Genomic DNA, 11,912 nt, shown 5'->3' with positions numbered 1-11,912 from the left:
GAAACCCGAGGAATCCTGCTGCATCGAGAAACCTTGGAAGTGTGGCGACTGTGGGAAATGCTTCAGTTTCCAGTCTGCCCTGGAGACTCATCGGCGCAGTCACACCGGGGAGAGTCCATAAGACATAGGAGTGGAAGTGAGGCCATTCGGCCCATCGAGTCCACTCCGCCATTCAATCATGGCTGGGCATTTCAACTCCATTTATCCGCATTTTCCCCGTCGCCCTTAATTCCTCGAGACAACAAGAATCTATCAATCTCTGCCTTGAAGACATTTAGCGTCTCGGCCTCCACTGCACTCTGCGGCAATGAATTCCACAGGCCCACCACTCTCTGGCTGAAGAAATGTCTCCGCATTTCTGTTCTGAATTTACCCCCTCTAATTCTAAGGCTGTGTCCACGGGTCCTAGACTCCTCACCTAATGGAAACAGTTTCCTAGCGTCCACCCTTTCCAAGCCATGTATTATCTTGTACGTCTCTATTAAGTCTCCTCTTAATCTTCTAAACTCCAATGAATACAATCCCAGGATCCTCAGCCGTTCCTCATATGTTAGACCAACCATTCCAGGGATCATCCGTGTGAATCTCCGCTGGACACGTTCCAGTGCCAGTATGTCCTTCCTGAGGTGTGGGGACCAAAACTGGACACAGTACTCCAAATAGGGCCTAACCAGAGCTTTATAAAGTCTCAGCAGCACAACGGTGGTTTTATATTCCAACCCTCTTGAGATAAGTGACAACATTGCATTCGCTTTCTTAATCATGGACTCAACCTGCATGTTGACCTTTAGAGAATCCTCGACTAGCATTCCCAGATCCCTTTGTACTTTGGCTTTACGGATTTTCTCACCGTTTAGAAAGTAGTCTATGCTTTTATTCTTTTTGCCAAAGTGCAAAACCTCGCATTTGTTCACGTTGAATTCCATCAGCCATTTCCTGGACCACTCTCCCAAACTGTCTAGATCCTTCTGTAGCCTCCCCACTTCCTCAGTACTCCCTGCCTGTCGACCGAACTTCGTATCATCTGCAAACTTCGCTAGAGTTCCCCAGTCCCTTCATCCAGATCATTAATATATAATACGAACAGCTGTGGCCCCAACACTGAACCCTGCGGGACACCGCTCGTCACCAGCTGCCATTCCGAAACCATTCCCCTGCCCAGAGTGCGGGAAGGGCTTTACCAGTTCCTCCAACCTGCTGGTCCAACAGTGGATCCATACTGGGGAGAGTCCATTCTCCTGCCCCGAGTGTGAGAAGAGCTTTGCCCAGGCCTCTACCCTCATGGCCCCCCAGCAGGTCCACACTGGGGTGAGATCCTTCCCCTGCCTTGAGTGCGGGAAGACCTTCAGCAAATCCTCCAACCTGCTGGCCCACCAGTGGGTCCACACTGGGGAGAGGCCCTTCAGCTGTTCCGAGTGTGGGAAGGCCTTCAGCAATTCCTCTGCCCTGCTGAGGCACCAGCATGTCCACACCGGGGAGAGGCCGTTCCCCTGCCCGAGTGTGGGAAGGGCTTTAAACGCTCCTCTGACTTCCTGGACCACCAGCGGGTCCACACTGGAGAGAGGCCGTTCAGCTGTCCTGAGTGCGGGAAGGGCTTTACCCAGGCCTCCAACCTGCTGAGGCACCAGCGGGTCCACACCGGGGAGAGGCCGTTCCCCTGCCCCAAGTGCAGGCGGAGGTTCACGTCGTCCAGTAACTTGCAGAGACACCAGAGGGGGCACCAGCAGATTCCGCCGGCGACGCTGATGAGGGTCACCCCCAGGACTGAACCTCCTGCCCGTTCTGACAGTGGGTGCAGTGGGAGCGTCAGCGAGCTCTCTTTGTTTTCTGCTAGACAGCACCCCCACACCCCTCCCATCTTCCCCCAACCCCAGGTTGACTCACTGGTGGCACAGTAGCTCAGTGATTAGTGCCACTGTGTCACATCGCCAGGGACCGGGGTTCGATTCCACCCTCAGGGTGACTGTCTTTGTGGAGTTTGCACATTCTCCCCCCATGTCTGCAAGGGTTTCCTCTGGGTGCTCCCACAATCCAAACATGAGCAAGTGAATTAGCCAAGCTAAATTGTCCCAGAGTGTTCAGGGATATGTAGGTGCAGTAATGTAGGGGGTAATGTAGACTAATGGGGTAGGGGAATGGGTCTGGGTGGGTTACTCTTCAGAGGGTCGGTGTGGTCTTGTTGGGTTGAAGGGCCAGTTTCCCTGTCGGGATTCTGTGAGCTTTGCTTGCAGTGCTGCTCACTGAGCCCGGGACTGCACGTTCCCACTGAAGTGATCCGCACAAACCTCAGATGGCATCCAAACCAATGTACCAAACTAAAGGGGTAGCCATGGGCACCCGCATGGGACCCAGCTATGCCTGCCTCTTTGTCGGGTACGTGGAACAGTCCATTTTCCTCAGCTACACCTGTTCCTCCAGTACATCGATGACCATATTGGTGCCACTTCACGCTCTCACAAGGAGTTTGAACAGTTCGTCATCTTTATCAACACCTTTCACCCCGACCTCAAATTCACCTGGACCATCTCCCTTTCCAGGACCTCTCCGTCTCTGGCTACCGACTAACCGTGGACATCTACTACAAGCCCACCGACTCCCGCTGCTAGCTAGATTACGCCCCCCTCACCCCACCTCCTGTAAAAACACAATCCCTTATTCCCAATTCCTCCGCCACATCTGTTCCCAGGATGACCAATTCCACCGTAGAAAATCCCAGAGGGCCTCCTCCTTCCAAGTTCGCAATTTCTCTTCCCACTTGGTCGACAATGCCCTCCAGCACATCTCCTCCACATCCTGCAACACCGCCCTTGAACCCCACCCCTCCCAACGGAACAAGGACAGAACCCACCCCCAAACCGTCCTCACCTTCCACCCCACCAACCTCCGGATACATCACATCAGCCTCCGCTCCCTACAAACGGACCCCACCACCAGGTATATTTTTCTCTCCCCACCCCTACCAGCATTCCAGAGAGGCCATTTCCTCTGCAACTCCCTTGTCAGGTCCATGCGCCCACAACCAGCCCACACCCCAGTCCCGGCCCCTTCCCCGCCACCACAGGAAGTGTAAAACATGTGTCCATACCACTCCTCTCACCTCCATCCAAGGGTCCAAAGGATCCTTCCACATCTGACAGAAATTTACTTGTAACTCCACCAGTGTCATCCACTGTATCCATTCCATCCAATGTGGTCTTCTCTACGTCGGAGAGACAGGACGCCAACTTGTGGATTGTTTCCGAGAACCACTCTGGGACACCCACAAACCCCACTGCCCTTTAGATTAGATTACTTACAGTGTGGAAACTGGCCCTTCGGCCCAACAAGTCCACACCGCCCCGCCGAAGCGCAACCCACCCATACCCCTACATCTACCCCTTACCTAACACTACGGGCAATTTAGCATGGCCAATTCACCTGACCTGCACATCTTTGGACTGTGGGAGGAAACCGGAGCACCCGGAGGAAACCCACGCAGACACGAGGAGAACGTGCAAACTCCATACAGTCAGTTGAACCTGGAATTGAACAGGGAATTGAACCTGGGTCTCTGGCGCTGTGAGGCAGCAGTGCTAACCACTGTGCTACCGTGCTGCCCACAAACAATGGGCACACCATCTCCCTGACAGTGTTCCCAAATTAAACTGACAGCAAAGATTCACGTGTGATCGGAAGTTTCCGCTAAGCTGAACACTTCAACTCCCCCTCCCATTCCATCAAGATCATTGAGGTCCTGGGCTGTCTCCATCCCAAACCCTTACCACCTGATGCCTGGAGGAAGAACACCTCTTATTCCACCTTGGGACCCTGCAACCACATGGGATCAATGTGGAATTCAAAAGTTTCCTCGTGTATCCTCCTCCTCCTCCTCCTCCTTTTCCCCCCCCCCACCACCTTATCACAGCCCCAAGCCTCCACTCGCCCTCCTGACCTGTCCATCACCTTTCCCATCTATCCGCCCCACCCTCCTCTCCGACCAATCATCTTCATCTGCTTATCACATTCTCAGCTACCTTCTCCCCAACACCACCCCCCCCCGTTCCATTTATCTCTCAGCGCTCCCGGCCCACAAGCCTCATTGCTGATGAAGGGTTTATGCCCGAAACGTCAATTCTCCTGCTCCTTGGATGCTGCCTGACCTGCTGTGCTTTTTCAGCACCACACTCTCGACTCTGTCCACCGACGTTGTCAGAGATATAGGACCTACTCCAAACTGATCCACAGTCCAGTTGATGGGACAGGAAACCGCTTCCTTTCTCGAGACAAGTCTCCCAAAGAGAACTTGCTGGCTAACTGATGTGCTGAACTTCACAGTGCCCCACTGCTCTCAGTTATCTGGAAGGTGTCCACACATGTGCCTAAGGCGGTGCTTGAGACCTTTAATATCTCTTTGGGATTGATCCCCATTCATTTGAAGCTGTGTAGTCATACAGCCTGGAAACAGACCGTTCAGTACATGATCCCCAACTAAACTAGTCCCACCTGCCTGCTCCTGGCCCTTATTCGATAGTCATAGTCATAGAGATGCACAGGACGGAAACAAACCATTTAATCCAACTCATCTATGCTGACCAGATATCCTCATATAATCCTACCGAAGGATGCAGGATTGAGAGTTCTCTTTGGCAAGAGACCTTAACAAGCTGTAGTAATGGACTCAAAGTATGCAATCATATTTCATCTCATATTTTAGAGACATGGTCACTAGATTTAGCCTGTCTACAATAATATATATAAAGAGGAGGGGATCATAACACAGGTAATGGAAAAATGAATAAGGAATGGAAGGGGTGGGGTGGGGTGGGGGGAATGGTTGCTAAAATAGTGAAATGGGGGGATTTCATTCCAACCTAATTTAGAGGTATGTATGAAAATATACAGACTGCAGTACTGCACATGACAGTAAAATATCCCTTTCCGAAAGTAGCATGTGCAAGAAATCAGACAGAGATCATAAAATCCCTACAGTGCAGAAAGAGGCCATTTGTCCCATTTGAGCCTGCACTGACACACCATAGACCATCCCACCCAGGATCATCCTGTTCTCCTGCATTTAGTATGACTAATCCACATAACCTACACATCACAGAGCAATTTTGCATGGTCAATCCACCTAACCTGCACATCTTTGGACTGTGGAAGGAAACCCATGCAGTCAGGGAGAACATGCAAACTCCACACAGACACTCACCTGAGGCTGAAATTGAACCTGGGTCCCTAGTGCTGTGAGGTAGCAATGCCAAGCACTGTGCCACCTCAATATGATATAAAATTTAAACAAATGCTCTAAGCTGCAAATTTGTCCATGTGAAGAACTTACTGCAAATGATTTGAAGCAAGATCCATATGAATTGGTGTTTTGGGAGAGATCCAGAACATATTTCATTAATGATTGAAAATCTTCGACCTTTGGAATGGCCTGTGAGAGAGTGTGTTGGAGTCAGATTCAATTATGGCATTCAAAAGATATTTGGATCATTAAACTGAAAAGGAAAGTAATCAGTGTTTGGTGAAGAGTAGCACTGGATACTGTGGTGATTATAATTAGGTCAGTCAGGTGAGTTCCCTTATTGGGGGTGTTCACCTGCTCTTAACATTTCACTTCAATAACCTTTAGATTCCCAATATCTGTCGGGTGCTTTCTCTGTTCAAGTGTCTACTCGAGTGACTCAGTGTCAAATTTTGTTTATGAATTGTTCCTCTGATATCTCATGAGAGGGGCTATGATATTAACAGTGGTATCTAAATAGTTGTGGGTCATAATGTGCCCAAGTGAGAAAGAATAAACTGACCATTCTTAAATATTCATTTTAAACCATGGAAATAAAATTAATGTTTGGAAAATATACAACTTGTCATGTATGAAGAAGATCAGAAATAGGAATGGGAATAGGTAATTGACTGTTGAGATGCTCTGTCTTTCATCACCATCCATGGCTGATCATTTGTCTGAATTCTCTTTCCTGCCCGTTTTGTTTTCCATGTCTTCACCTGATGAAGAGGCTACGCTCCAAACGCGTGCGATTTGAAATAGACGTGTTGGACTATAGTTGTGAGACTTATGACTGAAAAACATTGAGTATGTTATTGCACATACTGGAGCAGTGGGATTTAAACCTGAGCCTCAGGGCTCTATGGGAGACTACAGCTGCATCACAAAAAAACCCTCTGTAGTAAATAGGTCCTCTTCTGTTGAATGAGAGGAAACAACTTCCTCCTCAACATGAGACATGACCACTGTACCCCCACAGCCCATTACAGTAAATTGAGCCCATCTCCTGTTGAATGAATGAGTGAGAACACCTTCCTCCTGAACCCCTCGAGCCCATTGTAGTAAAGGGGCGGGGACAGTGAAGGGCCTGCGAACCTCTCCACCAATCCCAAAGGCTGCGGTCGGTGCGGGCGAATCGGAGAGCGACATTCCGGGTTGTGGTTTCCTTTTTGACTGCAAAGCCGGCCGCCATTGGTCAGGTGGAGTAAGGTGCGCTCTGATTGGAGGGGGCGCGGATGACGCGCGTCACTGAAGGAGGAGACGGAAAGAAGAAAAAAACAAAGATGGCGGCGCGAGGCTGCGGTTTTCTCATCGACTCAGCGGGCGGTTTCTGACGGAGGGAGGGGGGCAGACAGGCATCGTTTACCTCAGAAAATACCTTTAAAATACATTTCAAATTAAAGACGGAACTTTTCAAACAAAAGTTGTGAAGAAAAGGAGACAGTCCCCGGTGGGGTTTATTGTTTATTTTTGTATAATTTCCGGGGCCCGGGAAGGGGGAGGTGACGGTTACCGGGTGAACGAGAAAACAAATTTAAAATGTCGGCGGTGGAGGAGAGAGAGCCGGCGCCCGCGGCTTCTTCGGCGGCGGCCGGAGCCCAGGAGCTCAACAACCCCCCGGAGCTGGAGGAAGGTCCGAGCTCCAAGAAGCGGGGGGTCCGGCTGGAGGCTGGATTTGCTCAAGGCTTGTATCTATTAACTTATTTAAATGGTACCTACTGTATGGGGCTATGGTTTACATTAAAACCGGAGGATCATGTCAGAGTGTTTGTTTATATTGAGCAGTTGTAGTTGGTAAAATACACTCCCTGGAGGAGCACCTTCTATGATGCTGCATTTCTTACCTTCTGCCCTTCCCCCATTTGTTATCTCACATCTTGATTTTGCATTATTTTATGGTCAAATTTAATTTCACACTAATCAGTAAGTGAATTGAGGATTATGGGACAATGGCAGGAAAGTGGAGTAAATATTTACCAGAATAATCGTGATCTGAATAAATGGCAGAGTCAACTCAATGGGCTGAATTGAATAGTAATTAGTAATGAGGAAAAGGATACAACTGGCAATTAGAGACCAGTCAGTGTTGGGAAGCCTCGAGATTGTAGGGAGTTGGTGGCATTTGGGTATTGTTACTGGATTTAACATCTGGAGTTTCAAATTGATGCTGCTATGGCCCCGATGCAATTTGAAATCAATTTATGTATCTGGAATATAAAGCTTATCGCTGCTTTGGTACTTAAGAAAATTGATAAGATCACCAATCTTGTTCACTAATAACATTTTTTTAAGGAAGGAAATCTTCAGTCCTTTCCCAGTTTGATGAATGTGTCACTCTGGATCCAAAGTCATGTGGTTGACTCTTAACAGCCCTCTGAATTGGCACTTGGTTTTTTTGGGAGACAAAGTGTCACGTTCCATGAATGAAGAAAGAAAAATATTCAGGAGAAGATTGTCACTGTCAGTGAAGGGAAGATTGTGATCTAGTGATACCGGTTAAGTAGCCCAGAGATCTGTCTTCTGAGAACAAAAATTAAAATCCCATCATGGATGCTAGTGGACTTTATTTTCAATGAATAAAAAGATCTGGAAGTGAGAGTTTGTCTCAGTCCTGGCAACTAGGAAACCATTATTGGCTAAGACAATGAATTGCAGATGTTGGAGATCAGCAACAAAAGGCACAATTGCTGGGGAAACACAGCAGGTCTGGCAGCATCTGTGGATAGAAAACAGTTAATGTTTTGAATCCAGCCTAACTTTGAAGAGCCACCGGACTCAAAACAGTAACACTGCCTTCTCCTCAAAGATGCAGCCATAACTGTTGCTTTTGTCCAGTCATTACTGATTGTCGTCAAAGTGTTCTTTTAGGGAGAGAAATCCACCATTCACAACCCTACACACGTGTGCACACGCTCACATCATGTGACTCCAGACCTACTACAATGTGGTTAACTCTCAACTGCCTTCTAGCATGCAGCCAATTGCTCGGTCCAAAGGCCACGAGGGATGGTGAGCAAATGTTGGACGTGCTAGCAACAATCCCATCCCTCAAAATATTTTCATATATATTATAAAGCATAGGTTAATGAAGGACAGCCAAAACAAACTGCTATGGGAAAGTCATGCCCAACTATCTTGATTTGCTTGTAGTTATAAATATTGTTTTAAAATCCTCTTCAGAGAGGACATTGGTTTCATCATTGTTGCAATACTGCATGCAATTCTGTGCTTTCTGCTACAGGAAGGGTGTTGTGAAACTTGAAAGAGTTCAGAAAACATTGACAAGGATGCTGCCAGGGTTGGAGGGTTGAGCTACAGGAAGAGGCTGAATAGACTGGGGCTATTTTCCCTGGAGCTTTGGAGGCTGAGGAGTGACATTATAGACATTTATAAAATCATGAGGGGCATGGGTAGGGTAAATAGGCAAGGTCTTTTCTCTTGGGATGGGGGAGTCCCAAATTAGAGGGCATAGGTTTAAGGTTAATGGCAAATGGAGTTTAATATAGATAAGTGTGAGGTCTTACATTTTGTATAGGCAAATCAAGGTAAGAATTTCATGGTGAATGGCAGGACCTTAAGGAGTGTAGTGGAACAGAGGGATCTTGGAGTACAGGTTCACAGTTCTCTGAAAATGGAGTCACAGGTACAATTTTTTTGGCACACTGGCCTTCATCAGTCATGGCATTCAGTATAAAATACCAAATGCTTGCTTTCATCAGTCAGAGCACTGAGTACAGGAGTTGGGATGAATTGTTGCAGCTGTCACAGATTCCACACAACAACACAAGATGGGACCCTGCCCTCCCCTGACTGACCGTCCCTTTCCATATCAGGGGGAAGACCGCCTTTAATTGTGATGATCAGGAAACATGCCATATTCAAAAAAAGGGCTGTGTTCACAAATATTTGGACAGAGGAAGGAAGTTGCAGTCTGGGTGAAGATCAATCTTCATCCAGAGAGAGAGGAAGAGCAGCAGCAGCTTCAGAAGTTCATGGTCCAACTTCTGAAAAGACCTTGTCTGATTTGCAGTTGTTTCTGGGCTTGTAATATCGTACTGCAGCATATTGTAGATCTTCAGTAAGAGTGTCAATACTGCACTACAGAGGTCCATTTAGCAACTTGAGTCCATATGAACTCTTCGTGGAGGTATGCAGTCTGTCCCATAGCCGTGTTGGTTTACAGTTACATATAGATCTACACAAAGATCTTTGGGATTGAGAGGAAAGAATGTTCCACAGTAACTAGAGTTACGTTCAGATTTTCTATCATGGACTGACTGTGATGACCTTTGCAATCACTTCACAGGAATATTACAAGAGAAGAATTTGGCGGCAGAAATCTCAGACCAAACCTCACATCAAAGTCTGACAGTCACTTGATTCACAAGGACGTGGATATTCATGGCCTTGAAAACAAAGGGGAGAAGGTCTGTCTGCTTTGTTAGGTTTTAAACGTCAGTGTGACAGGAAACTCAGAGTCTCACATACCCATACACCAGAGTAGTGACTGTAACATGCTTTACAGTCTGAATGAGAGTGTTCCAATTATCAGAGGGTTCACCAGTAACACCACACACAGGCTGTGAGCGTGAGCGACTTTTCAACTGATTGTTAAGGTCTGAGACAGATGAGGGCACCTGCACCATGGAGAAACCGTGGAAATGTGGAGAGTGTGGGAAAGGTTTCCCTTCGCCATCTGCGCTGGAGATTCATCGGCGTTTGCACACAAGGCAGCGGCTGTTCACCTGCACTCAGTGCAGGAAAGGCTTCACTCAGTTACACTCCCTCCTGGCCCACCAGTGTGTCCATACCAGCAATAACCCGTTCATCTGCCCCATGTGTGGGCAGGGCTTCACCAGTCACACCACCTGCTGTCACACCACCTGCTGCCGCACCAGCGGATCCACACTGGGGAGAAGCCATTCACCTGTCCCGTGTGGAGCAACGACTTGTGCAATTCCTCCACCCTGCACAAACACCAGCGCATCCACACCAAGGAGCGGCCGTTCACCTGTCCAGTGTGTGGGAAGGGCTTCACCCAGTCATGCAACTTGGGGAGACACCAGCAACTTCACAAGTGAGATGGCACAGGGATTCAGGTTGGATTCTGCTGTTACCATTGCTGAGAGTCACATCTTGAACCCGGTTTAGTGGGTGAAGTGGGAGGAGTAAGGGGTTCCTTTATGCTGACTGGCCGCGCTCTCACCCACTTTACTTCTAGTGGGGGCTGACGCTCTCTGAGCCTGGGATTGCACCTTCCCTACGGAAACAGTCCACAGAAGCGGCTGAAGTGCAGGTAGATCTGAAATAGATACATTTGTCTCTGTCCCATTGAGTCTCCAGCACAGTCGATCCAATTGGCCTCTGTCAGTGTTTATGCTCCACCTGAGCGTCCACCCATCCCTTCATCAGCAAACAGGTATCCCCTGCTTTTTGAAAGTTCACTTTACCCCCTACCCCACCCCCGCCCAAGCCTGTGCCAATTCTTAATCCTAACTTAGACCTTCTATTTATTGCTGATGCCTGGTTTCAGTCCCTGTATTCACCTCCCATTCATGTGTCTATCCAGATACACCTTAAGTGTTGCTAAAGTGCCTCTTTCCACTCCATCCACTGGCAGTGCATTCCAGGCATCCACCATCCAACTGTGTGAAAAATCTTCCCTTTCAATTCTCCCCCAGACTGTCCCCCTCTCACCTTGAACCTGTGCCCTCTTGTAGTTGACTTTTCCACCCTGGGGGGAAGCCTCTGAGTATCTTACCGACTATCTGGCCCAACACCAAACATCCAAAGAATAATCCACACAGACCCATTTCCCTATCCCTAATAGTCGACAATTACCCCTGAATAACGTACCTAACTTTCACATTCCTGAACACTGTGGCGCAATTTAAGCATAGACAATCCAACTTAACCTGCTAATCTCTGGGCAGTGGGTAATTTAGCATAGCCACTGCATCCTAACCTGCACATTTGGATTGTGAGAGGAAACCGGAGGAAAGCCATATCGACACAGGGAGAATGTGCAAACACCACACAGACAGTCACCTGAGACTGAAATCGAACCAGTTTCCCTGGTGCTGTGAGGCATCACTGCTAATGATTGAGCCACCATGCCGCCCCCGTCCAGCCAATCTGTGTGTCTCATCATTTTGTTGAGGTCATCCCTCCGCCTCCATCTTTACAGTGAAAATACTCCAGGTTTATCCCATCTCTTCTCATATTGAGACCTCCAGACCATGCAATGCCCTAGTGAACCTTCTCCATAGCCAGTATCCATATCCTTCCAGTAGTGTGGCAACCAGAACTGCACGCAATATTCTGAATGTGACCGGAATAAATAGCTCTAACATAACTCGCCAACTCTTACATTCAAGGCAAACGTGCTGTGTGCCTTCTTGATCACGTTACCCGCCTGTGTTGCCACTTTTGGAGATCTATATGGTCAGATCCCTCTGTATGCTAGTGCTTTAAAGTGGTCTGAAATTTATCGTACAATTCGTGTATTTCCTATGTATCTGTATCCAGCTTCACCTTAATTGTGTTCCGCTCTTTATCTCTTTTCCCCCATCCTCACCCCTCCACACATCAGCATATCATAAGACTATAGGAGCAGAAATTATGCCATTCAGCCCATTGA

Source organism: Chiloscyllium punctatum, chromosome 36 (assembly GCF_047496795.1).
Source record: "Chiloscyllium punctatum isolate Juve2018m chromosome 36, sChiPun1.3, whole genome shotgun sequence".
Taxonomy (NCBI): Eukaryota; Metazoa; Chordata; class Chondrichthyes; order Orectolobiformes; family Hemiscylliidae; genus Chiloscyllium; species Chiloscyllium punctatum.
Note: the sequence above shows the minus strand (reverse complement) of the source record.